Raw genomic sequence first — 24559 nt, forward strand, 5'->3', positions numbered from 1 at the left:
ATTTGTTCCCTGAACAATAATAGAAGATTCGGAGTCCACTCTTATGTATCTACAGCTCCGCTTATTTGTCCCATGTGCATTAATTTTTGAAACACTAAATTTTATATCATTTTTTTCTTTCCATCATTGAGTATAATGTTTCTGTCTTATTATTTCCATCTTTCTTCCACTATCTCATTTTTTCTAACATAAATCTAAATCTCTTCTGTATTTCAAATTCAAAAGCATATACCCCCATCTCTATATTCTGGTGACCTGCACCCGCAAGTTTTACCTGTGTCCCTGGGCACTAAATTAGATTGGAAGTTTGACATTACCAAGGAAAACGTTAAATCAGTTGTAATAGGACATATTTAATGTCAAATTGATTATGTTAATTTTCCTATTTAGAAGTTCAGTAACATTGTCAGTGCTTTCATCTGCATCATTCTGCATCAGAGGTCAGTGATTATGTGTGCCTCACAGATAAACATAATGCTTCTGTCTTTACGTAATGGATATTTCAAAAATATTTCCTGAAGTCTACTGCTCACTATCAACACCATGTGGAATTATCAAGATGATTTGTAACATGATTAGGAAGTCTTAAATACTGTTTTGTGCAATGAAGATACACTGTGACAATATTTGAGTGGGTACAATGAGTCATCCATATTTTGATTTCATGAAAGCAGGACTGCATAACGAAGTGTGAGGCAGCAGTCTCATTGGCAGTACAGTCACATACTGCCTCCCTCATTGAAAATACAGTCACATGCCATTATGCTACTTTTCATACAATGATATCCACCTATTCTTAGCAAGCACCGTGTTGAATGCAAGTGGAATAAAGTATGGCATGACTGCCCCTTCTGCTATTTCAGACAAACACACAGTGAAAGTCAGTGTTTTCACAGACGGCATGTTTAGGGAGAAGGGTATTACATTAGGAATCACAAGTGCTCTGTTTAACCTAAGCTGCATGGTTACCTAACCACTGCAGTAACTAGAAGTCTGCTGTTCAGTAGCACAATTTTTTACCAAGAAATATATAAGAAAAAATCTATTTTCCATCTCTGCATGTAGCTATTTTTAGAGTGTGAGTTTTTCTTCTATGTTTTTCAAGCCAATTGACCATTCTAACTTGATTGAATGAATTCTGCCATGTTACATCATGGTATAGGAAATAGTTCAACCAAAGATAGTATTTTAAAGGACTCTGAACATACTGTCATCACCATTAAAAGAAAAATCCTATTTCTTAAAAGCAAATACTGGATGTGCACTGGAGCTATGGCTGACTATTTTAAGGAATGTGAGAAGAAAAGACCTTTCTGTACTTCAGTCCTAAAACGGCAGCAAAAAGTACATCAGAATCATTCTCTCTCTAGTACTTCAATAGAATATTCAATACCTTTATCTTTGAGGAGCTCCAATCTCCATCAAAAGGAAAAAAAATATGGATCTGATACTTGCATCTGTTTACCTAGATACGAATTTAAAGGAAAGATAAGTCTGGAAGGGATGGTCAGAGGTCATATAGTCCATCTCCTAGCTTCACAGCAGGTTCAAATATCTCTGTTTCACTTCTGACGGATGTTTGTCAAGCATGCCCAGAGATTAATATGGCATTAACCATCAGGAAATTTATTTCAGTACTTGCACTTAAAGTGGTTGTATGGAAGTGTTTTTGAACTGTAATGTAGAGAAAGTTGATAGGAGTAGAATATACATTTCAGTTCTCCTATGAGCAAAGGCAGAATAGTTCTGTACCCTCCAGCAAAACATAGGACAAACATCAACAAAGTGCCAGTAGGAAGCATCAAATAAAAGTTGCAACAAAGAAATGCTAAATTTGAGCCTAAGAATAAGCAACCAGAACAAATACATACAGTCTGTTTGCTAAAGAAAGCTCAGAATGAATTTTGATAAGTAAATTAAACATATCAACAAGGAACAGAATCACCACGGATTGTAATTCTAGTCCTCAGCAACAAAAGAACAGTAGTAAGCTTATACCACTAATGTACCAGAAAGAAGATGATGAGTGTGAAGAGCAACTTCAAGGACACAAAGCATAACAGAAGGTTTCAACTATGCTCAGGTAAACTGGATACTGGTCAGTGTAGGCAATACAAAAATCTTAGATAACAAAAGTATCTGCTTCTGGGGGTAATTACTTGGGAAACAGAAAGGAAAAAGAAAATACTCACTTAAAACCTTAAACCTAACCCTTGATTTCATATTGAATAGTGTTTATGACCTTACTCTGAATATTGTTTCAAAGGCATAGCATTACAGAAGAGTCCCAACACGTCCTTATTTTCAGTAAGGGAGTTCAGAAGCAACAGCCAAAAAGTTACACTTTCGAAGGTGACGTTATATATAATGACATCAGCAAAAGCATGCAACATACGGGAAAAAAATCTTTAATGAGCTCCAGAAAGCCAATGTAATTCAATAACAGAATCTATTAGAAGCAGAAGATATGTTTCAAGTACTGCAGAAGTCTCCAAGAAGGAAAATACAGTAGAATGGACTATCTAGCAAGCTACATATAAAAACACAAAAAAAATGCATACAAACTAACAGAGACCTTAAGATCTTTTCTTGAGAAATGATTGCCAGAAGACACTAAAACTAACGATTAATTCTTGAAATACTGCCAAAGTATGCAGGCAATCAGTCCTTCTGCATGACCAGGTGATAACAGGGATAGAAAGGGATCATTCATGGAAGATAATGCCATAGAAGAAAAGTCAATACATTGCTGTCGTTGGGATAAGCGCAGGCACTTGGACTCAACAGCTTTTGAGGGGTATATCAGAGGATTTGTTTTGAATGGTTGTGTTAGGAGAAAGGAGGCATCAAAAAACTGGAAAAAAAGGAATAGTAACAAATCATAGGACACAGAGGAGCTCATGAATCTTAAATGTAACACTGCTGAACTATTATACCAATCATAAGATCATAGCATCATAGGATGGCTTGGGTTGGAAGGGACATTAAAGCCTGCTGACTGCTCCCCCAGCTCAGGCTGCCCAGGGCCCACCCAGCCAAGACTTGGCAGCTCCAGGTGGGCACCCACAGCTCTGGGGAGCAGTGCCAGGGCCTCACCGCCCTCTGAGTAAAGAATTTCCTCCTAAAATCTAATATAAATATCTCCTCTTTTAGTTTAAAATTAAATGTAGAAGAATAAAGTTCATATAATAATATATATTATATAAGAATAGCATATACAGGAACAAAAACCCATTATAATAAAAAACAACACAGTCCTTGTATAGGTAAGCCATACCACAGAGACATGTTTGAGTTCTCAGTAGGGCATGGAAAAGCTAGTTATATCCTGTAGTTAAAATTTCTAGAAATTTTCAGTAGGATTTTTTAACTGAAGTTTCATAAAGTGCCATAGGAATGTTTCATTATGGATTAATAACAGTTTAAAAGGAAACTAAAGTAGGGATAAGTAGGAAGGTTTCAAATGAAGACTCTGCCTTGAGGCTTCCACTTTTTTTAGTTTTTTAATAAACTATCTGGAGAAGGGCTGGACAGAATAGCAACATTTGATACTGTGATTACAAGTGATTCAAGGCAGTAAAATGGCAATCAAACTGCAAAGATTTGCACAAGAGTGTCATGATATAGAATGATTAGGCAATAAACTTACAGACAAAATTCAGTGTCAATAAATGTGAAGTGATACACAAGGAACAGTAACCTTAACTATGCACATTCCAAGACTGAGTCTAAATTAGCTACTACCCCTCAAGGAACCTATCTTGGAGTTATAATATATAGTACCATGAAAACATCAGCTTGGTACTCAGAAGCATTTTAAAAGGCAAATAAAACATTAGGAATTATTATAAAGGAAGAGATAATAAAAGAGAAAATACTATTGTGCTGTTTTATAACCCTATGTTGCATGAAATCTGATTGCTCCACCTTGGAAAGTGTTGAAGATGAAAAAGGTACAGGGAACTGCAGCAATAGTGATCAAGACTCCTCAGGACAGAAACAACAACAGAGAGGAAATTCTGATATTTCATGATTCCCATAAAGTGAAATCCTAGAGGAGATGAAAATTCATTTTAGAAATGCCAGCATATGTTGATTCTGAAACACAATATGCTTTTTAGGACTCTGACAGTTGCGACTGAAATTACAGTAAAACTGCTGAAGTTTCACAGCTTTAGGCATTTGAGAAGGGAGCAACGTCCCATTGCTCGGTGTACCTCAGTCCCCGAGGGCACTAATGATCTCAGCCTCCTTTCTGCATGGACTGGCTGGAAACCCCAGCCCTGGCTTCCCTGCATGGATCTGATTTGTTCTGCTGCAAGAGCCTGAGCCTAAAAATTCCCACATCAGTTTTGAACTGATGCTCTAAAGAGCTCCAGATTAAACAAGGATTTCCAGGAGTCTCATTTTCATGGCCCTGGACACAAAAATTTACTCACATACAATGCCTGTAAAAATGTCTTTGCTCACCTCCCCATCAGGCATGCAGCCTCCTCTTGGATCTGACTCAGAAACTCATTTGTCAAACAATTACCATAAAACAATCAAAATTTGAATATTATTTTTTTAGACAGTCTCTCACTTTGCACAGTCTAAAAGATATGACTGCACAGAAAAGCAGTGTTAGAACAGAAGAGCTCAAATGTATGTACAGATATGGCCAGGTTTAGAAAAGAAAACAAAGAGCAGATTTTAAATCTTCCCTTAATCATCTAAGAAGCACGTTGAGGTTATGATGCTACCTTCCTCAAGATCTGAAGCACCTGCAGTACTGCTGACCAGATTACCAGAGTCAATGAATGTGATGCTAGTCAGCCTATCAGCTACTAGTTTTGTATTTTTCAGATCTCTTTCCAACCTGATTTAGAGGAAAGTTTTAGTCTCATAAACTCACAGAGAAAGGAAACTATCCCATGCTATGGTGAAGTTTACAGTCGGAATGCAATTATAGAGACACCACAGTCTGGCAGGTAAAGACAGAATGCTAGAGATGAAGACTACACAAAATCTGACCAGAAATAATTTTATGGTGAGCTTAGCAGCTCACCAAAAGTTACTTACTATCTTTATACCCCCATTTCCCAGAAGATATCTTCTACCACAAAGAAAAATTAATACTGTGACCTATGGTGGACAGGAGATCAAACTGTACAAGCGGAGTCCTCCCTTCTGCCTTTATAATCTGTGAAGCTGAAAACATAAATTGCTGGAAGCATCTCATATTTTTTAAACTAGTTCACTGAGAAAAACTTCTGTGGAAGACATGAATTCCCATGGCTAATGCCCCAGAACGTAACTCAGAAGGCTTTAAGCCTATGCATGATTGCTTTTATATTTTTTAAAATACATTAAACTCATGACAGCAACCAGTAACTTCATAGGCAAGATTACAAAGATAAAGAAAACTGTAATCTTCATCTTAAAAAGATGAGACTTGATACGTGGTAATCATGAATGCTCTCCTCTTTCTTACAAATGCCTACTTCATTCCTCCTAGTCCTTTTATCTAAATTCAAGGTGAAAATTTAGAAGTATTTCCGCTTTTTCATGGGAGAAATGGAAAATATTCCTGCTTGATTTACTTACCACATCCCATTTCTTTCTCTCACATATGGCTGCATCGTACCCACACATTTTCATGCCTTTCCAAAACAATATGTCACTCCTCATCTTCTCACCAATTTTCTTACTAAAATGAAAGAGAAACAACGGTACAAATGGTTATTAAAAAGTGGCCATAGTAGCAATAGCATACAACTTAATGAATGAGACATTTCAGCATGAAAACCTTTAGGAAGATTTCCTTCAATATCAGTTGACAACTATCCTTTCTCTCTCAGTTAGGAGTTTGAATGAATCTCAGATTGGAACATGAAATTCAGCTGAAACCATCAAGTTTGATCAAAAACTTGATTCTGATCAAAGGCTTCTCTTGTAATATCTGATTAAAATCCCAAACCTCCTCAGTTTCCTCAAACTGTCTGAAATTCCTCTACTACTTCTGCCCTTTTTAAGGAACTGAAATTAATTGGCCTCAAATTTCATACAGTTTAGGAAATTTTCACATAGCTTTAATAGAAACAGCGCCAAAAATGAAGGTGAGGCTGACACAGGACCTCCTTAGATTTAATCCTATCCCATGATCTGGTGAGCATCCATTTGGAAACGGAATATTTCTATTTGGTAAATAACTTCGTGTCAGTGAACTTCTGTTTGAAAGCAATGTGAAGGTTGGGTAAGGTTCTGAACCCAACAATTAGTAATTTTTTCTGTGTGTTACAATCACTGGAGGAACAGAGAAGCCCCTTAAACAAGGTTGTGCTTCCTCACACTTAATTTGATTCAGCCAGGCTCTTTCCATTGAATTTGCTGTGGCTGGGTCAGACTGTTCTCACACAATTGTAGTTGTACATAGGTATATTTGAGAACAATACGTGCAGGCATCAAGAACATAAATAATGTGCCCTTACTCATAGGAGCAACAGCTCTTCTCTTGGGTGAGCCAGACACACGGAATAGACCTACTCGGATCTCTTATTATCTTTAGATTTACAGAAATAATCAAAACTTGCTTGGATTAACAATTACATATCCATCACTGACAAACTGTGATTAGCTACCTCGTTAACTTTATGGCACCACCTATCTGGAAATCTGTAGCCAGAAAGGATCACAAACTAATTTTTACCAATTGTATTTTTTTCCTCTTTAGTATTGTCATCAACTTAATGACTTAATTTTTCTGTTCTTGCTGATGGGCATGATCTCACAGAACCTTCAGATATGCTAACTGTTTGCATCAACATTAAATTAGACAGATTTTTATATTTCTTGAAGGAAAAAATAAATAAAGAGAACTGTGAAAGAGTCTAGACAAGCATACAAAGTAAATACGCTAGGATTAAAGGATATTTGAGATAAACTATGCATGTATCTAAAAGTATTAGTTCTACGGTGAGTAATTAAAGATGCATCATCAATGAAGTTTTCTTAAGTAATTGATGCAGATGAGTGTAGCTGTGTGGCCATGGAGACTGGCAGATTTCATCGAGCCTACAAGTGTCTTTCCTATCTGCAGTTACTGCATATGAGTGAACTTTCTGCAGTGCCAGCAGTAATCCAGGCATATAATGACAACACCTTTGAGAAAACTCATCTGAGGAACAAATAAGCTTGCTTTAAAAAAAAAAGAAAAATCATATTGCCCTGACTCATAAATCTATGCTGTATTTAATTAAATTCAATACACAATTTTAAGGAGAGAGAAACAAATTAAAGAACCTGTACTAAATGACAGAGAAGATTCGAAATAAATATAATCCATTTTGCTTTTTAATCCCAACGTTGCTTGTCCTTGTGAGGAATGATGCCTGCTTTACTCATCCTTTTAATTCCCAAAAACAGCTCTTACATAATGATATTACAGACACGTACTACAAAATAGATAATATTTTTTAAAATCAAGTGAGCTTGTTCACAAGCACACTGAAGAAAGCTGAAAATGACCATCACAATTTTTCATTATACCAAGGACTTCTCCTTTAATGATTCTCCCCCTAACCTCTCTGGAGAACAGCAATTAGCATGCTGCTTGTCCAGATCCATCAACAAAGGCACAAATAAAGCCGTAAATATGCTATGCATGTGTTAGATTGATTAGGGTATCTTCTACTTTGACAGATTTAAACGTTCTCTTTTTACTAGTAAGGGGGAGGACCACTGCATGAAACAAAGAAAATAATTTGCAAGCAACAATCCTCGGTGATGTGTTAGGCCATCCGAATCCATGCAGACTCTCAGGGTATCCTCATCACCCTGAAATCCTGGTTTCCTACACTCAGCCTCTTCTAACACCTCTAGGGAGAGCCACTCATTTCTGTCGCTGCTGTGTTCAACATTTTTCATGCTTAACAAATGAAAATGAGGGGATGAAAAAAACAGTTAAAGCAAAGGTTATGAATCCCACTCGGGAGAGATCTTCTCCACAAGCTGTGCATCTAGGTGTCGTGGAAACTTTTCTCTGTGCAGACTGAACCATCCCTCAAGTCTCTCAAGCCTGGGACATAGCAGACACACTTCCCACCTTCCCTCTTTTCCTGCCCACATAATCCTTCACAGATTGTTCTCCCAGGCACAGAAAAGCCGCCCTTCCTGTCACTCCTGGCCCTGCTCCACTGCCGAGTGCCATAAGAGCAAGCCTGGTCCGTGGGCAAGCAGGGGGATTTCTGTCACTGAGAGGTGTCAAGCATTGCCCAGAGCCACGTCAGCTCAGTGGCTGCTGTGGGGAGGTGGGCAGGGAGAGCTAGCAGCAAACGACAGAAAACATTTGCCTCCAACAACTGAGAAAGCAAAGGTGAAAAAATCTAAAGAAGCTGACAGGTGGTAAATCATGAAATGTTTCATTTGGGTTTTTTAAAAGATAGAGGAAACCACCATGTGGTTCCCCCACGCAGAGTTTTATAATATACGTGTGTCTGTCGATGAAACAGGCAGTGATGTGTACTGCAGAAAAGTTCCGCGTGTTCTTCTCAGCTCCTTGTCATGGGGCTTCTCTCACCCACCCACTGCACCTGGAATAGCATCCTTGTTCCTTCAAGTCTGGCATCTTCTCTCTCTTCTCTCTCCTTTTTTCAGCTCCCAGTCAACTGCTTGTTTCATTTCCCAGCTCTTTGCTCTTCTCTCTGGTCTCCACCTCCTCTGTAGACTCAAGTAGCTTAGGACCCCTGCAGCAAGTCATTCTTTCACATGATCTTTTACCTTTTTTTTTTTTTTTTTGCCCTATCTTCTTACCTAGTCTAAAGTCTGCACAGATTAAGACCACTTTCTTGAGGCTTCTGACATGACACGTATCTGACAGACTCTGTACTTTGAACCTGCAAGACATATTAGTGTCCAAATGTAAAAATGCCTCCTGACATGAATTATGAACAAAAAACTCACATGGATGTGTAAAAAGCCAGCTTTCTTTTTTTTTTTTTTTCCTTATAAGACCAAAAGAGAGAGTAATTCTGGGAGAGAAATACTTATTCAGACTTAATGACATGAGGAATGTTGGTGTTGTTTTGAGCACAGGATGCATTTTAGCCTCACCTCAAAGCCTGACAGGCAGTTCTGAGTAAATTCCAAGCGCAATTTTTATTCTTCCTCCTTTTTCTACAAACGTGTAAGTAGAATACAAAGAAAAAACAATACAAATATAACATCAAGAAAAAAAAATGATTAATGACCATTAAAAAATATACTAGAACTTTTGGATTGTGTTCATTCTGCTCATTTGCCAGAGGAACAACACACGTCTGGAGTGATACCTTGAGTTTGATTCTTCCTGCATCCCAAAGAGTTCATCTAGACCCTGGGGTGTTAATATGAAACCAGGCAGTGTTATTCTGTAGACAAGATTATGTGCTGTCAACCAAATGGAGCTTTCACAGGATCAGCTGAGCTGCTGGAATTGCTCCCAGCCAGGATGCCGGGGTCATTTTTAAGACACTTCATGGAGAACAGGTTTCACAAGTTAGATGCCAGCACAGTTGGTTTTTCACCTAATAGGGCCTCAGGCTCTGCTATCGGAAGGATCCCTGTGACTGCGAGACGCAAGGCTCAAATGTCAGGCATGTAATATTTATTAGAGGCAGCAGAGGTTTCAGCCTCCCTACATAAGATTATTCTTTACTGAATAGAAAGAGCCACAGCTCCCTGTGGTAGGATGTTCAGCAGTTTCATACGGTAAAATTGTTAATAAAACCACTATAAATATAAGAAAGGCTTCCAATTTCTCCAGGCAGCCCCTAAGGCTACGGCTGAGTGAAGGACTGCGGGCTCTGCGTTACCTGGCATTCCGGATAAACAGAAGTGTGCAGTGCAGCACAACATCTGTAAGAGCATCCTCTGAGATGTCTTCCAGCGCTTCCTGGTTCCCAAACCAGGAATGTCATATCTGTGGTCTTTTTTACTTTGTTCTGCGCTAGAGAAAAACTGTAAGGCAAGGAAGTCACAAAGTCAGCCAAGTACTTCAGTTCTCCGAATGACCCTTCACCCCAGCGAGAGGCCTGCTGCAGTGACACAGCGGGATGCTGGCTCTGCAGGAGGACTCGATTCCAGCAGCTGTTCTAAACTCCGTGGGAGCGTTCACAGATCTGTAACGGCACTTATGAGAATGCGTATTATAATTGCTCCTAAAGAAGGGAAATCTCTGTCCGAATTAATGACCCCAGAAATTTTGCAAATTTTTTATCACAAAATATTTGGACCGGTAACTTGGAACTGCTCCTCCAGTGTTTCCCATCTGGAATCGACAGAGCTAGTGGTGACTGACTCAGACATTTAAGTCCAAATTTCACCCTGAAATACTGACGGGCGAATTTAAACCCCCATCTTAATCCACTCCTGTCAGTTCCCAATCCCTGCTGGGTGTGGAAAATCACTTTGAATCTTACATATTTCAGTCTTCTGTTCCTTAGGATAATTTCTTCCACATGATATTTGCCGCATGTGTGAAAAACAAATTTGTCACCCAAAAGCATATATTTCCAACGATCTCAAAGAACAGTGATTCAAACAGTGATTCACATTTTCAGCAGCACTAATACTATAGAGATAGGGGGAAAAGGAGAGAAAGAAAAAAGAAAACAAGAAGGAATGTAAAATTCTTCTTAAAGAAGAAATATGTGGAAGAATAAATGCAAACAATCCTTCACATGTGAAGCATGCAGAACCCTGGTAGTGATAGAGCAGAGTTTGCAGTGCGTTTCGACAGCTTAAATTATGATACTTGCCAAATTAAAGAAATCCTTTCATTGGAAAGTAGAATCCTCTCATTGAACGAGTTAAAGGAATGACAAATGTCTTGATTAAAGTGAATTTTAAATCCCTGTGCATGACCACCTATTAAGACTCTTGCCCACACTGTCTCATACAGTTTTGCCCAGCCCTGGCTGGGAGCAAGGATGTCTCTGTGTGCCAGGCCATCCCATCCTAACACAGAGCACTCATCACAATGGAAACTGATGGTTCCCCCCCAAAAAAATTCAGAGAGCAAATAAACCACATGCTCCTACTTCCCTCATTTTTTGACTAAGAAAGATAATTTTTCTTCCTGCTTTATGATGGTATACCAAGAAAGCTAATATAATCCATGCTAACCACTGCGTCAAAAAACTACACGAACTCAAGACAACCAAGTTTGGTCATGCCTTGCAGCAAGCAGTGCACTAGTTGCCAGTGCAAGTGGAATGATATCTGGCAATGCTGTACCTAGGGCTAGGAGACTAATGTCTTCCAGGAGAATTTTTAGCTATGTTTTGGGACCCAACCCAGGATCAGGAGGCAGCCTGCAAAATGAAGCTGTGGAACAGATCATTTGCTGGAGGTTTGTCACACATAGTCTTTTTGTTTGGCCCTTTGCCCCCACAGCTGCAGGCGGTATTCTTCACATCGGAGGCAATAAAACATACCTGCCAGAACTGCAGCTAGCAGCTAACAAGGAAATCTAAGGTGAAGTTTGCATATGTGTACTGCAGCAAAAGTACTCCTCTAAGGAGTCAACATCTCTGTAAAATGGGATAAAAGAACACAATGCTCATGAGAGCTCTGAAGGCAGCAAGGCAGCTGCCACCCTCAGGTCTCTACTTTCTCTCTTCGGGGAGGGATCAGACCTTTAAATCAGTTCATTCCTGAAAGGGACGCAATAAACTTCAGGGTTCACCATATCAACAAGCATGTATACATTTGCCTACTGTCCAAAGCTGAAGGGTGGTATTAACCAGGTAACCTGTTCTGCCAAGATAGAGCCATATCCCAGCCTGAAGACCCACAACGATGCCTGAATGTAGCAAATAGAGTAAATCTCTTATCTGTGGCTTTAAATCCACTTATATTCCCACTTGTCCATGACTGATGTTGGTTTCAGTGGGTGGCAATTCTATTTCTCTGACAGCGTTTTATAATAAGAGATCTATCTTAAATAAAGAGGGAAATACATTCTGATTCCAACAGTGCACTCACAATGAAAACAGACTTCCAGCTGAAGACATCCTTGTGGATGTTTTATTGGTTTCATAGAGCATCAGCCGTAAAAAATGAATATGTGGAATTTATCAATTAATTGACATCAGCCTGAGACAAATCCTGAGCACATCATGACTCAGCCTGCAGCAGCAGCCTCCATCTGCAGTGCTGTGGGATGCACTCTGCTGCCCATACACCAGATCTTTACACATAATTTTTACTTCTGTGAATGTAAATAGTTTTATTTTCAATTTTTACATGCAAATGCTTTTAAGAGAGTAAAAAAAGTAATGTGTCAAAATGTAGTTGCTTTATATTTCTATTTTTATGACGACTTCTTGTAATGACAAAGTGCCAAGCATTTAATTGGTATGGCCCAATTAAGCAATACACGAAAACCTACTTCTCTAAACTTCATTGATGCCAGCCACCACTGCTGCTGCAAATGGCAAACACGTGGATTTATAGAATTACTGCTGAATACTGAAATGTAATCAAAAGCTGAAATGTGAAAATATACACCGGAAAATGCAGAAAATGCAGCTGTTCTCCAAAGAGAGCTTTCCTCTCTCTTTCCCATCTCCATTCCATCATTGCTAGTGCCTCAAGACCAAATGAATCTGCATTTGCCTGCTGCTAATGGGTATAGGTGTCATGAGTACAAAGGCCTGAATTCAGTCATGAGACTTTAACATCAGGCTGGATGTGGCTCTGGGCAGCCTTGCCTAGTGGTTGGCAACCCTGCAGATAGCAGGGGGATTGAAACTAGATGATCTTTGTGGTTCTTCTCAACCTAGGCTTTTCTATGATTCTAGGAAATGCTAAACTGCGTACTTTTACACACACACACACACAACCAAAAACAAAATAAAATAAAACCCTCCTCTAGGTGTCCTGTTCCATCCTGTGCCAGGCGGTGCAAATCTCCACACTCCTCATTCTGTTCTTTTACTGTTATGCTCCAAGGAATGTGCCAAATGTGACTGTACCTGATGGCATGGGACACAATCCCACGTAACAACACAGAACAGCGCTTAAAAAAATGGAAGTTAGCTTGAAACAAAATTGCAAGGCAGACAGTATGAAGAGGAGTAACATACCTCCACCTTGGCTATGCCTGTGCTGGGAGCAAATGAAAGCGTCTTTCCTCAATTGCAACAGCTATACAAGCAGGGTGGCGGTGGAGTGCAGTAGCATCCCCTGGACATCATTGTTTTGCACAGCCAGTATGAAGAATACAGCCAAAAGATTGGGAGCATTGCAGAACCTGGGTGCCAGAGCAGTGTGCCAGCACTGTGGTGCCAACGCTGCATCCAGCTCCAGATGAACTTTGAGGTTCATGCAGATCCCAGGCACTCACCCACAGCAGCAAAAACTTATCCCCAAAAAAATGAGATGGATGCATTGCAACACTAACAGAAACATGTCATTAAGAAGCGTGGTTTGCTACTCCTTCCCTTTAAAATCCTCAATAGCATACTACCTCAGTAAAACCTGGGCTCCTCTCATTTCTTCATTTGAAATTCTCTGTAGGATGCATGATCACACAAGGTATGACAACCTCTATAAGCTGAAGGAGTAGCTCTTGGCTTTCCAGCACTGAAAGTAATGATAAGAATGTTGGAAAGCCTACAAGCAGGCTTGTGGGACTGTAACTACCTAACCTTGGAATGGATTAGCATCTGCCCTGTCTGTTCTCCTCCGCTTTGTTCATGTGTGGATTCACCACACCAGAGCCCATCCCCAGTATCAGCTGCTCCTGCTACTGATGATGCAGTGGAAGCTGGTGAGATCATGTCTAAGAAACCCTTCATAAATCACTGGGGATGTCCCAAAGGATAACACAGCAGTATTGGTACAAAGCACTAGGGACATGCTTAGTAATTTCTTTTCCCTACAGGATATGGGGATTGCAGATAAGGAGAGCACTATGTTTTCTTAGGACTGCTCAGCATGCTACTTTGTTTATTTTGCTTCAATGAAGATGAAACAGATGCTATCTGTTGGTCAACGGTGATGCTGTGACCAACACATGCAGGCATGCATTGTGCATAGGACCGGAGATTTCACCCTTCTTCCCTCACAGCCCTCAGACACTCATGCTGGCTGTTTTTTTCTTTCACTGCTCCTGTTATCCACTGCTTTTCAAAGCAGTCTGCTTTTCCAGACTGCTGACATGAGGTGCTGCTCTGAGGCAGCAGTGCAGGTAACCAAAACCTTCAGGAAGGCCCACCACACTGAGCAGACACATGGATGGGGTTCCTAAGGAGCACCCTGCCAGCATCTCATTAGCTTTTGTGATTCATGCAAAGGACTGGCCCTGCAGGAAGAAGTGGAGGGAAGGAACCTAGGAAAATGGAAAACCATGCATCTCTGAAAATATTTGAAACTTATATTGGATGTTGCCACCAAAGCAAAACCGTGAGCAATAGTTTCCCGTTTTCCATCTTTATTTCTCTCTGTACAGGCATTCACAGAAGAAAATGTGCAATGATATTATGCCCCTGTCTTCAGCTTATAATGAACAATCTAGTAGATAGATATATAGCTGTCACTTTGCTTCTGGGATCCATGTCATATACTGAAAGGACATTACAGGGTTCCAGAATTGTGAGTTTGATATATGTAAATGTTTTCTAAGTTTTACTGACAATGAAAATTCATTCTGTGAGTGATACAACACTAGGACTGATGTCAGAGAGCATGATATTAACTTTCAGTCATTTTGGCATGCTGTTCTACTAGTGATGAGGCAAAAAACTTGATAAGCAGTCAAGCAACTTCTAATTTAATTTACAGCAAGTCCTTTGACACAATGGCAAACTGAGCATATCCCAGCTAAAAGAGCATATGGAAGTTCATTTCCCAGTTACTCTGAGGACACAGAGCAATACCAAAGAGCAAGTTTCCTGATTCAGCTCTGAATAGATGTATCAATGTATTTCAACAGAAACAGCTTTTGGAAAGAAACTAAAAATCACACATTTATGATCTACTGTAGGATTACTTACAAATGTAAGTCCTAACTCATCAGCCTTTAGAACACAGTGTATCTTGGTAATTTTATGTTCTTTTCTTGAATAATCCCATCAGCTGTGCAAATTTGAATGACTTTGTCTTCAAGTGGCATTTATATCAAAATTCACTAAAGTCATAATAAAACACAAAAGTCAGCAATTTTAGTCAATCCTTGCTTTGTTCAAAATCACATTGACCAGCTCCATGGTGGAGATCTGTCTGATTATAACTTTGTGCCTCTGTTACACAAAATGGATCATACAATAATAATCAGTCACACACTTTTCTGCTCTCCCAATCTCTCCTGAAGAGTGTTAGGCAATTACCCTCCTATCACACTTGCTTTGTCTGACAGCAAACCACAGCTTTCACATGGGGAAAAAAAAGAGTGACAGAGCATCATTGCTTGGACAAGATTCACAACTCCTGACAAATTGCCATGCAGCTTGAATTGCTCCATTCAGAAGTAGAGCTGCTCTCCCCAGCTCCCACAGCGCAGCAGACAACAGCACTCGCCATGGCACAGCACCGGGTGCAGCAGCGAGAGCAAGGAGCTTCTTTTCCTCTTGCCGTCTCATCAGCCCTGAGGGGAGAGAGACTGAGATGCACAATGAAAACAGACGAGCTTCACAACAAGATTTACACTTACAGAATCACAATTTAAAATTGGACAATGAGCAACAGCATGAAATTCAACAAAGGCAAATGTCAGGTGCTGTGCCTGGGATGGAGCAATGCCAGACCCAGGTACAGATGGGTGATGAGTGGCTGAGGAGCAGCTCAGCAGCAAGGGAACTGGGAGTGCTGCTGACAGTAGGCTCAGTGTGAGCCAGCAGCATGCCTGGCAGCAAATCACATTTTGGGGTGCAGTAAACCCAGCATAGCCAGCAAGATTTTCCCACAAGAGTGTGATCTCTTTCCCAGTGATGTAGCCTCACCTTCCATAGTGCGTGTAGTTTTGGGCTCCGTTGTATAAAATGGATGATAAGGTCCCTAAAAGCTTCCAGAAGAGGCACCAAAACTGGTACAAGGGCTGGAAGGCATGTCCTGTGAGGAGAAGCTGAGGATATTTGGGTTGTCTGGTCTGGAGAAAAGGAGGCTCTGAGGTGACCTCATCGCTCTGCAGCTTCCTGAGGTGGAAAATGGAAAGGGAGCTGCCGAGCTCTGCTCCTGGGAATTAAAAGCAGGATGCATGGAAAAGGCACAAAACTGCACCAGAGGAGGTTCAGACTGAACGATTGGAAATTTTTTGCCATGAGGGTCTTCAAGCATTGGCACAGGCTTCCTTGCAAGGCGAAGATGATTGCCCCAAGCTGCCAGTGTTCAAGAGGCATTTTGATAATGCCTTCATAAATATGTTTTAATTTTTGGTTAACCCTGAAACGGTCAGGCAGTTGGACTAGATTATCAGAAAAATTCCCTTCCAACTCTATTATTCTATTCTGTTCTAAAACTAGAAGCACCTTCAGCAGGACAGGAATGTGTTACCTGCAGTTTAAAATCACAGTTTGAAAAACCAGGACCAATGCAAAACAGTCAGAGTTTCAGTGAGACTTTTGGCAAAAGATCAGTAAATTGGAGCTAAGACATAAACCTATTAGCAATCTAGTTCCACACTAGGCTATAAATGTCACAAAGCTCATGCAGTCATTAGTCATCCCTGTGCACAGTACGTACATACAGAGGATAGAAAAGAGATCTTGTGAACATCTATCTTGAACATTAGCATGGATACAACTATCATCAGTAATAGGGGACAGCAGAGTAAACTGGGCCCAATATATATCGGAACCTCCCAAACCTATTTCCCCATAGCTCGGCTAGAAATACCACTGACATTTATATAAATTCAATTATTAGTTTTAAATCTTGGTGATTTTTCTTGCCTCTGTACTTGAGGAGTCCAGATAAACAGAGCCTAAATGCTGAAATGCTTTGAGAAAAGCAGTTGACACAAGTTTCCTAGCCCCAGGTTGAAAAATGAAAAGGGCTGGAGCAGCAGCTAAGCATCCAGAAGTTAATTCCCTATCAGCATACATGAATGCAGCTCCACTGGGCGAAGAACGTTCCCACCAGTCCTGTGACTGCTGATATGAACAGAATCACTCTCCTATGGTCTACTGCAGAAACAGCCTGGCAGTACCTACCTGGTGCTCTTGCAAAAGCTAAAAGTGAGACAAAAGATCACACCAGAGACACTCATATCCTGATCTGTCTTCACAGCCAAAACTATGCTGCTAGCTACTATCTCTATATGCCACATCATATTCTCTCCCACAGACTTTGCATATTATCTGCCCTTTAACTGACTCATCCAATTCTCCATTTGGAAAGAACATCTCCTCTGTGTTTGTTCAGGAAGACAAATATACTGCCTGAGTCATTAGGATTTTTCATGTGGTCTCGTCTTAATGTTCCAATACTCCAGTTTAGACAATATCCACTTGGAGGAGTTATTTGCTCAGCAGCAGGAAAGAAAATAACTTGACTCCATAATGAAAACCTCAAAAACATCCCAAGTACTAAAGGGTAATGAGACATGGCCCTGATTGATTGTCTAATAACCTTTATCTAGATACTAATGAATGTAATAAATTGTGAGATTTATGTACAGTCTCTGCTCAGAGACCATCTTTTAAAGTACCTTCATGGAGAACAGCAAGTTGTGATGTGACTTCCAGCTTCAGTTTCACCAGGGAAAAAAAAAGACCTGTATAATGTGTAAATTTGAACTGATAATCAATCAGCTGAGATATTACAGTGAAACAGTCTAGGGGAATAAATTTGCATTAAAGTTTAAGTATTATTGTGTAAAAATATATATTTAAAATTTCAGACATACTTTAGAGGTCACAAGAGCCAGCAAGAATGCTCAGTTCATTTTATCATTATCATTATTTATTACAATTTGATAATTTATTAGTATCTTAAAACCAAGACTTAATATCTCAAGGTCTTCTTATATCATAGAACCAAAGAATTATAGAATGGGTTGGAAGGAGACCTTGAAGTTCACCCAGTTCCAACCTTCCTGCTGTGGGCTGAGTTGGATAGTCTGGAAGATTCTTCTACATGACCAGCAGCCTTCCCCCTGCTGAAAGGGTTCTTCCTCACAATCCTTTGCCTCTTCACAGGTTCCTAACTAAACCAAAGAGCACTTTCAGAGTCTATCAAGAAGCTTCTTTTTCTCCCTCCAGCTTTTCTGCTCCTATGATTTTTATAGGATGGTACTTTGCAGCCTCCACCCTTTGTTTTCTGCTTCCGTAGCTTTATTTCTACTTTAGGCACACTTCAATAGCTGTGCCAAAAGAACGATGCCATGCAGAAGTGCAGTGCCATGTTTCCTCTCTGCCCGCTTCAAACAAGACAGAGGGACTGACAGAAATCTTAGTATTATTTCTAAGCTTAGACTTACAGCTTAGAAAAGAGAAGAAGTCACTTTGTTGCCTATTCAGGCAGCTGAGTTGCTAAGAAGCCCTGAGCTGCCACCAGCAGTTTCATTCTGTAGGTGTACACTGCCAAACATTTCTGTGTTCAGACCTGCTCTCTCTTTTCAGAAAGGAAGGAGCCCACTTTTTCCCTTTTTGCTTCCCTCATTCTCTCACTGTGCAGTTGCACTTTTAGTATGTAATTTTCTAAAAGAGTATGGAAGCACCATTTAAAATATACAGTGTCGTCTGTTTTAGGATCTGGGATCAGAACTGCAAGGAATTATCGTGGACTTTAACATGACTCCATATCAAGGCCACTGAGTGTTACAGAAATGTACAAATAATACAGTTTGGGATCAAAATTTGCTAATAACACTTTCTACCACTTAGGCTTCCCAAATTTGGAAAGTGGGACTGTGAGGCGAGTTAATCTTTGGTTGCCATTTAAACTCTTACCCCCTTATATTTTGTTTAGAATTAAAAAATAACAGGCAAGAGATCTGGGACAAAAGCAGGGCAACCTATATGGAAGCTTCCATTTGGATTGGCAGTGTTCATATTTGAGGGTAGAATCCAAGTTCTTTTTTTTTGTGTGTGTGTTATTTGGCATGTCAGTGACTATTTAATTCCTCCACTTCCTTAGGGCAGCAACTTCTGGCCAGCTTTAAGGGGCTTCTGTAGCTAAAGAGGCCTCCTCCTCCACAAGGCACAACCTATACGTTTCTCCAGTTTAGGGAAAACAGACCAGTCCCAGTGTCAAACTGCAGCTGATCAGCAGCCAGGTGTTAAGGAAGCACCATGTGCTCTGGCCCCATCCCTCCAGCCCAGAGATGCCTGCCATGCCAGAGAGAACCTGGCAGCTCCCCCAGGCAATGGGCTGTGCTCCAGGCTCATTCAGCAAACCTGGGGGCAGGATGAATCCAACACGACAAAACTGGGTCCAAAATGCTTGGGTGGCACTGATGGTGGCCAAGCATCTCATGAGAAAGCACTCAATGTGATATGCTAAAAACAAGCATTAACTCACTATCGCCATGGAAAGATTCTCTGTATCTGGGGATCAGTTCTAACACCAGCTACTTCCAAAGGATACCAGCTATCACTTTCAGGATTTTCATTGTAAAAACAATTTTCCTACACACTACAAACCTGAAAGAAATCCTAAACAGCTCCCAAGAAACTGAAACATCTCAGATGAAGGCAAGAACAGTAACACCTATAAAGCATATTTGTAGCAGCACTTAATGAATCATCAGGGCCTAATCCTCATTTAGATTGTGCAAATATGAACGGCCTTTTGCTTCTTTTTATGTTAGCATCGTTTGCCAGCTAAAATCAATGTCAGTACAAATGAGCAATGAACAAGGGAATGTGTCCAATATTGTCTCCATTTTAAGATTCTAATGTTGATTTTTCAACTTTCAGAAAGACTCAATATAAATTTGCAGTATCTTTGTGGCAACATCATTGCCCATGACTATAAATATTCATAGAAACAGTAAGAGAAAGAGCTTTGCTTTTCCAAGGACAATTGATCCTCCTGCAGAATTTACTAATTTGTATTATAGATCATCCAGTTTTTATTCTTTCAGAGAGAACGTTTAACAACCTTAGCATGTGATGGTCTCCACATGACTTCCCATTCCCCATGTTGGGAAGAACAGAGCATTTGCACAGCATTAATAAAGAATGCCTGTTCAAAATTGAAGAGAAACAGTAGTTGTTCCACAGCAATTCGTCATTAGCAAAGTGCAGACATGCAGCCTCACCAGAAAGCACCTCTGAATATGCAACCCTCACAGTCTTTTCAATAGACCTCTGCTTGCACTCTGCTTCTCCTGGTCACTAGAGAACGACACCTATGACTAATTCAGGTTTTGAATGCTGCCACTGCAGCACTACAGAATCTGCAGCACAAAAATAACAGATGTGCCTCAAGAACAAGTCTCACAGGTGCAGCTGGAACCAGCAATATGTGAGAAAACCCAAAGCTTGCCCCTATCAGCAAAGTTACAAAGGAGACCTTGCTGAGGAAGGCAAAGCTCATCCATCACCTCTTTTAGCAAGCTGTACACAAAGACCCAGTTTTTCCAATTTCCTTTCTCTTTTGAAACCTTGAGTAGCAAAAAATATTTGCAAGCTATGAAAATGTTTCCATGAAAGAAACTCAGATACTGGTCTAAATGAAGAGCATTATTAATATTACTCCTAAAAATCCCCTACCAAAAGCTATTTCCATAGCTGGAAACCTCAGGTTTTTAACAGGTTTATTTTCTAGGGGCACACATAATATACAAATTAAACAAGTATAGAAATAATGAAATTTTATTTAGAGGTAAAAAATAAAGCTGATATTCGAGTCACACTTAAGATGCAAATACTGTCCTCTCAGGACTAGATAATTTCAAACTGCAAAATGATTTTGTTTATATTTCCCTTGATAAGCAAAGTATAGAGGAGCAAGAAACAAATTTTGCATTTTATAGCTTCTAAACAAGTGCACCTCTGTCTAAACACAGAACATAAACATAAATGTACCACACACTGCAACTTCAATTATAACTCTGTTAAACAACAGAGCTCTGAATTAGCTGCACTAATTACCAAAATATGCCATGCCTACAACACCACGTAACACTACCAGCATAAATACCATCTCCTTCAGCTTCACTCATGCCACCAATTCTTGCTATATTCAAACCACATTCCACAACAGCACTTTCCAAGCTGAGGATTTTGCCTTTCTTTTACTTTCAATAAACCCACCGGCTAGGAAGTAAAAATGATAATAAAAATAATATGCAAAGACATAATATTAACTAATTAATTAGATGTCCAATAAATTTTTAGTAAGAGGCACTGCAAATTTATTTTTATGCTGTTGCTAAATATCAGAACAAACAGAATCTCTGAAATTCTCTATGTTTCTATTAATTAATGCTCTACATAAAATGAAAGGAGTTAAGGAAGCTGTCCTGGTTTATACATTAACCCAAGACTCAGTGTTCCTGTCCCATCTGATCTAAAATGATTGATTTAATCTTAACAGCAACCATTAACTATTAGGAAAGCATTACTTCAACAGTGTAGATACACATGGGTGTCAACTGCTCAGCGACAGTGTGCCCTGTATAAGTAATAGGCTCCGAGCTAGATTCATCAAAGAGAGCAGGAAGATGTCTTGAAAGAGAGAGAGGGAAAATGAATTCGATGAATCATGTAAGTGGCAGCCTGCATCTTGAGGAACCGTTCTCCATACTGTGATTATGAATGTGTTACATGCAGAGTTTCATCAGCAATTGCTGAAGAGGAGTAAGATGCTCAGGAGCAGCACAGCACGTTGGTGAGCACAGCACGTGGGCGGCTCTGATTCAGGGCCCAGGAACTCTTCCAAACCAGACTGCAATGGCCCCAGTAGGACAGATAGCAAAGCACTATCGGAAGAAGGAAGGAAATGAGGGACTTCAGATGTGCTTCAGGGTAATGATATAATGCCACAACTCGCTGATCACAGGCCAGGTCTGCCACAGCCAGTCCCCTAGCCAGCCCAGGCCACAGTGAGAAAGTGATTTGGAAACTCAAGAGCCACTGAGGAAGAGCTGCAGTGCTGTCCCAACACTGACGGGGGCTGATTGTATCACACAAATAGCAAACATCATCGAGTGAATCCCCACTACTGCTTCAGAGCTAATCCTTTATAGGCAGCCCACACACTGAGTCGTAATTACATATGTCATTCACTGAATAATTTCAAATTAATGAATGTGTTCATGAGTATTTAAAGTGCTTTCACAGATCATTCACACACAGAAAGAGCTTCAGAAGCACAAGAACTATGGGGAAACAGGCTTTCACTGCGAGTGCATTTTATAGTTTAAATTCACATTGATTCTTTGCCAAGCTGAGAAGGAAATTTTCTCAGCCGGATTTAGATTATACACAACCTCAGGTTATCAGGGAGCCTAAATGCAGGGCATGCCATCAATGTGAATAGAAGGACAGAAGTTCATCACTTGGCTCGCAAGTGTGGACCCGTATGCAGAGCCATAGCTCCAGGGGAAAAGACTTTACAACAGCTTCCCTCTGCAAAGCCCTGCTGAAGCAGCAGCAAATGACTGCTTCAGGAAACCACATTCCATTTTCTTCTCATATTTTCTGCAGCTGAAAATGAGCTGGGATAAAGCAGATTACCAATTGAGTCTAAATAGTTTAGATGGAAGAGGCTTTGGTATTGCAGCCTTCTTAGGTTCTTTGTTGGGGTAGAAAGTGAAGTACTTGAGTTAGACGTCAACTTTTGTCACTTCCAGACATTGCACCAGTTGTGCGTCCAGGAGGCTATGCCTCATTTTCAGATATGCACCTCGTCAAATAAATCCAGTGCAGTTTCTGGAATTGATTCTTAACTATCACAGTGGAAACCAAATCAGAAAAGCTAAAGCAGTTGCCACTGTTTCCAAGGCAGAAAACAGAAGCTCCCTCACCCTGAGACTTCCTTCTCTTCTCCAGTTACCCTTGGGAAAGTGAGAGCAACTTGAGATCTTAGCACTTCCAAAGCTCTTCCAGATGTATCTAGAGGCCAGCTCTACCTTGAATCATGGAGCAGAAGTATGCAGGCATTGAAAGAATCAGCTAAGTAATTAATTTTGGTTCCTCACCCTCACAAGAAATCATGTTGCCATGCTGCTCTCCCTTCAACAGTTGGACCCAGGCCTGGGGAGCTGGAGACAAGCCTGCACCACTGGTGAGGAAATATCCTTCCACCATGACCAAATGAAGAGCCCTCTGGGGCTCTTCAGAATGTGTCAACACTGATAGACAGGCAATGTATAGAACTTACCTTAGAAAAGGAAGCAACATCTCAGAGACAATGGAACATCTAATTATGCTAAAAAGAAAAGAAAAATCAGTAGAAGTAAGTTAAGATTATGGAAAGTGAAAGATTCACAATTTTTTTTTATAGAGCCTTCTACAAGAAGGAAATCATAACTGTTCACTTCCCTTCCTGACTAATCTCTTTCTCATCCTGACTGCTAAGGAACAATAAAAGTCCATGCAATTTCACTGATCATCAGACATCAGTTAGTTTTTCATACAAGGACCACAAGACAGGAAATGGGATCACCTATACTTTGAATGTAACTTCTCCAAACTCAACACAGAACATTCCCACATGATAAATGTTAAGGCCCTGTCCAGTTTCTAATTGCTGATTTAGCCTGCACAGTACGCTTGAAAAGTTGACAGATCATGGAGATTTTTCACAGACAATGCAGTTGTTGCTGCGACCACAACTACATCAGCTTTAATTTGAAACCACGCATCCTTCTCTTTAATTTAAACATCCCCTTTAGTGCAAAATGGCAGAATTCTACAATACAGCTGGCCTAGGTTTATTAAACTTCAGCACAATGTGTAGCCAGTCTGACTAGTTGATTTGACATTGATATGAACTAAAAAACATGTATCTGGGTCTAAAGGTGATTGTTTAGTGTCACTGCCACACAGATGCAAAAACACTGCCTGGGGGAGAATGTATTAGCTTGCAAACAATATAACAGGAGAAAAAAGTATTTCTCAAAAAACAAAGCAGACTACTTATGATATATCTGGGATCTTTGCTGAACCTGCTGCTGAGTAAAATGGCTAAATTTAACAAAACAAAATTTAAAATAAAACATTGTGTCATCATGTGCTCAATTTTGGCAATTAAAACTGATTTAGCCAATACTTCTGAATGAATCACACTGTCCTTCACTTCATACTTAAGGATAAACTGCTCCAGGTTTCACAGGAACTACGAGCTGATTCAACACTATCCCAGATGTCTACGAAGGACTGACATGTAATTCCTGATGCAAATTGAAGTACATTGCTAGAAGTGGCCTAACTTTACATTTCAAGGAGATCCATGAGCAATGCAGTACAAATTAGGGACAGGAAATGTAAATAGCAAAAGAAATTTCACTTATCACCACTTCTGAAAATAATCATGAAAGAAAAGTGCCAGAATATAGAGAGCATTTTCACTTTCCTTCCTCGTTTTTTTAAGCTGTTAACCTAGACCAGACCAAAAGATGACATTGACATCCTCCGGGGGGAAAAAA

The 24559-nt window shown here is 40.0% G+C and overlaps 1 long non-coding RNA gene across 1 annotated transcript in view; it reads right to left on the reverse strand.

Moving 5' to 3' along the window:
• Positions 1-14447: 14447 nt before the first annotated feature.
• The window catches only part of LOC116216938, a 50749-nt gene continuing 40637 nt past the window's right edge, over positions 14448-24559 (reverse strand). The window contains exons 2-3 of the long non-coding RNA XR_004160670.1: positions 23293-23340; positions 14448-15607 (exon numbers count right to left, since the gene is read on the reverse strand). This is a non-coding gene — a long non-coding RNA (uncharacterized LOC116216938). The remainder of the gene's footprint in view (positions 15608-23292; positions 23341-24559) is intronic.

The sequence above is a fragment of the Meleagris gallopavo genome, chromosome 9, assembly GCF_000146605.3.
Source record: "Meleagris gallopavo isolate NT-WF06-2002-E0010 breed Aviagen turkey brand Nicholas breeding stock chromosome 9, Turkey_5.1, whole genome shotgun sequence".
In the NCBI taxonomy this organism is placed as follows: Eukaryota; Metazoa; Chordata; class Aves; order Galliformes; family Phasianidae; genus Meleagris; species Meleagris gallopavo.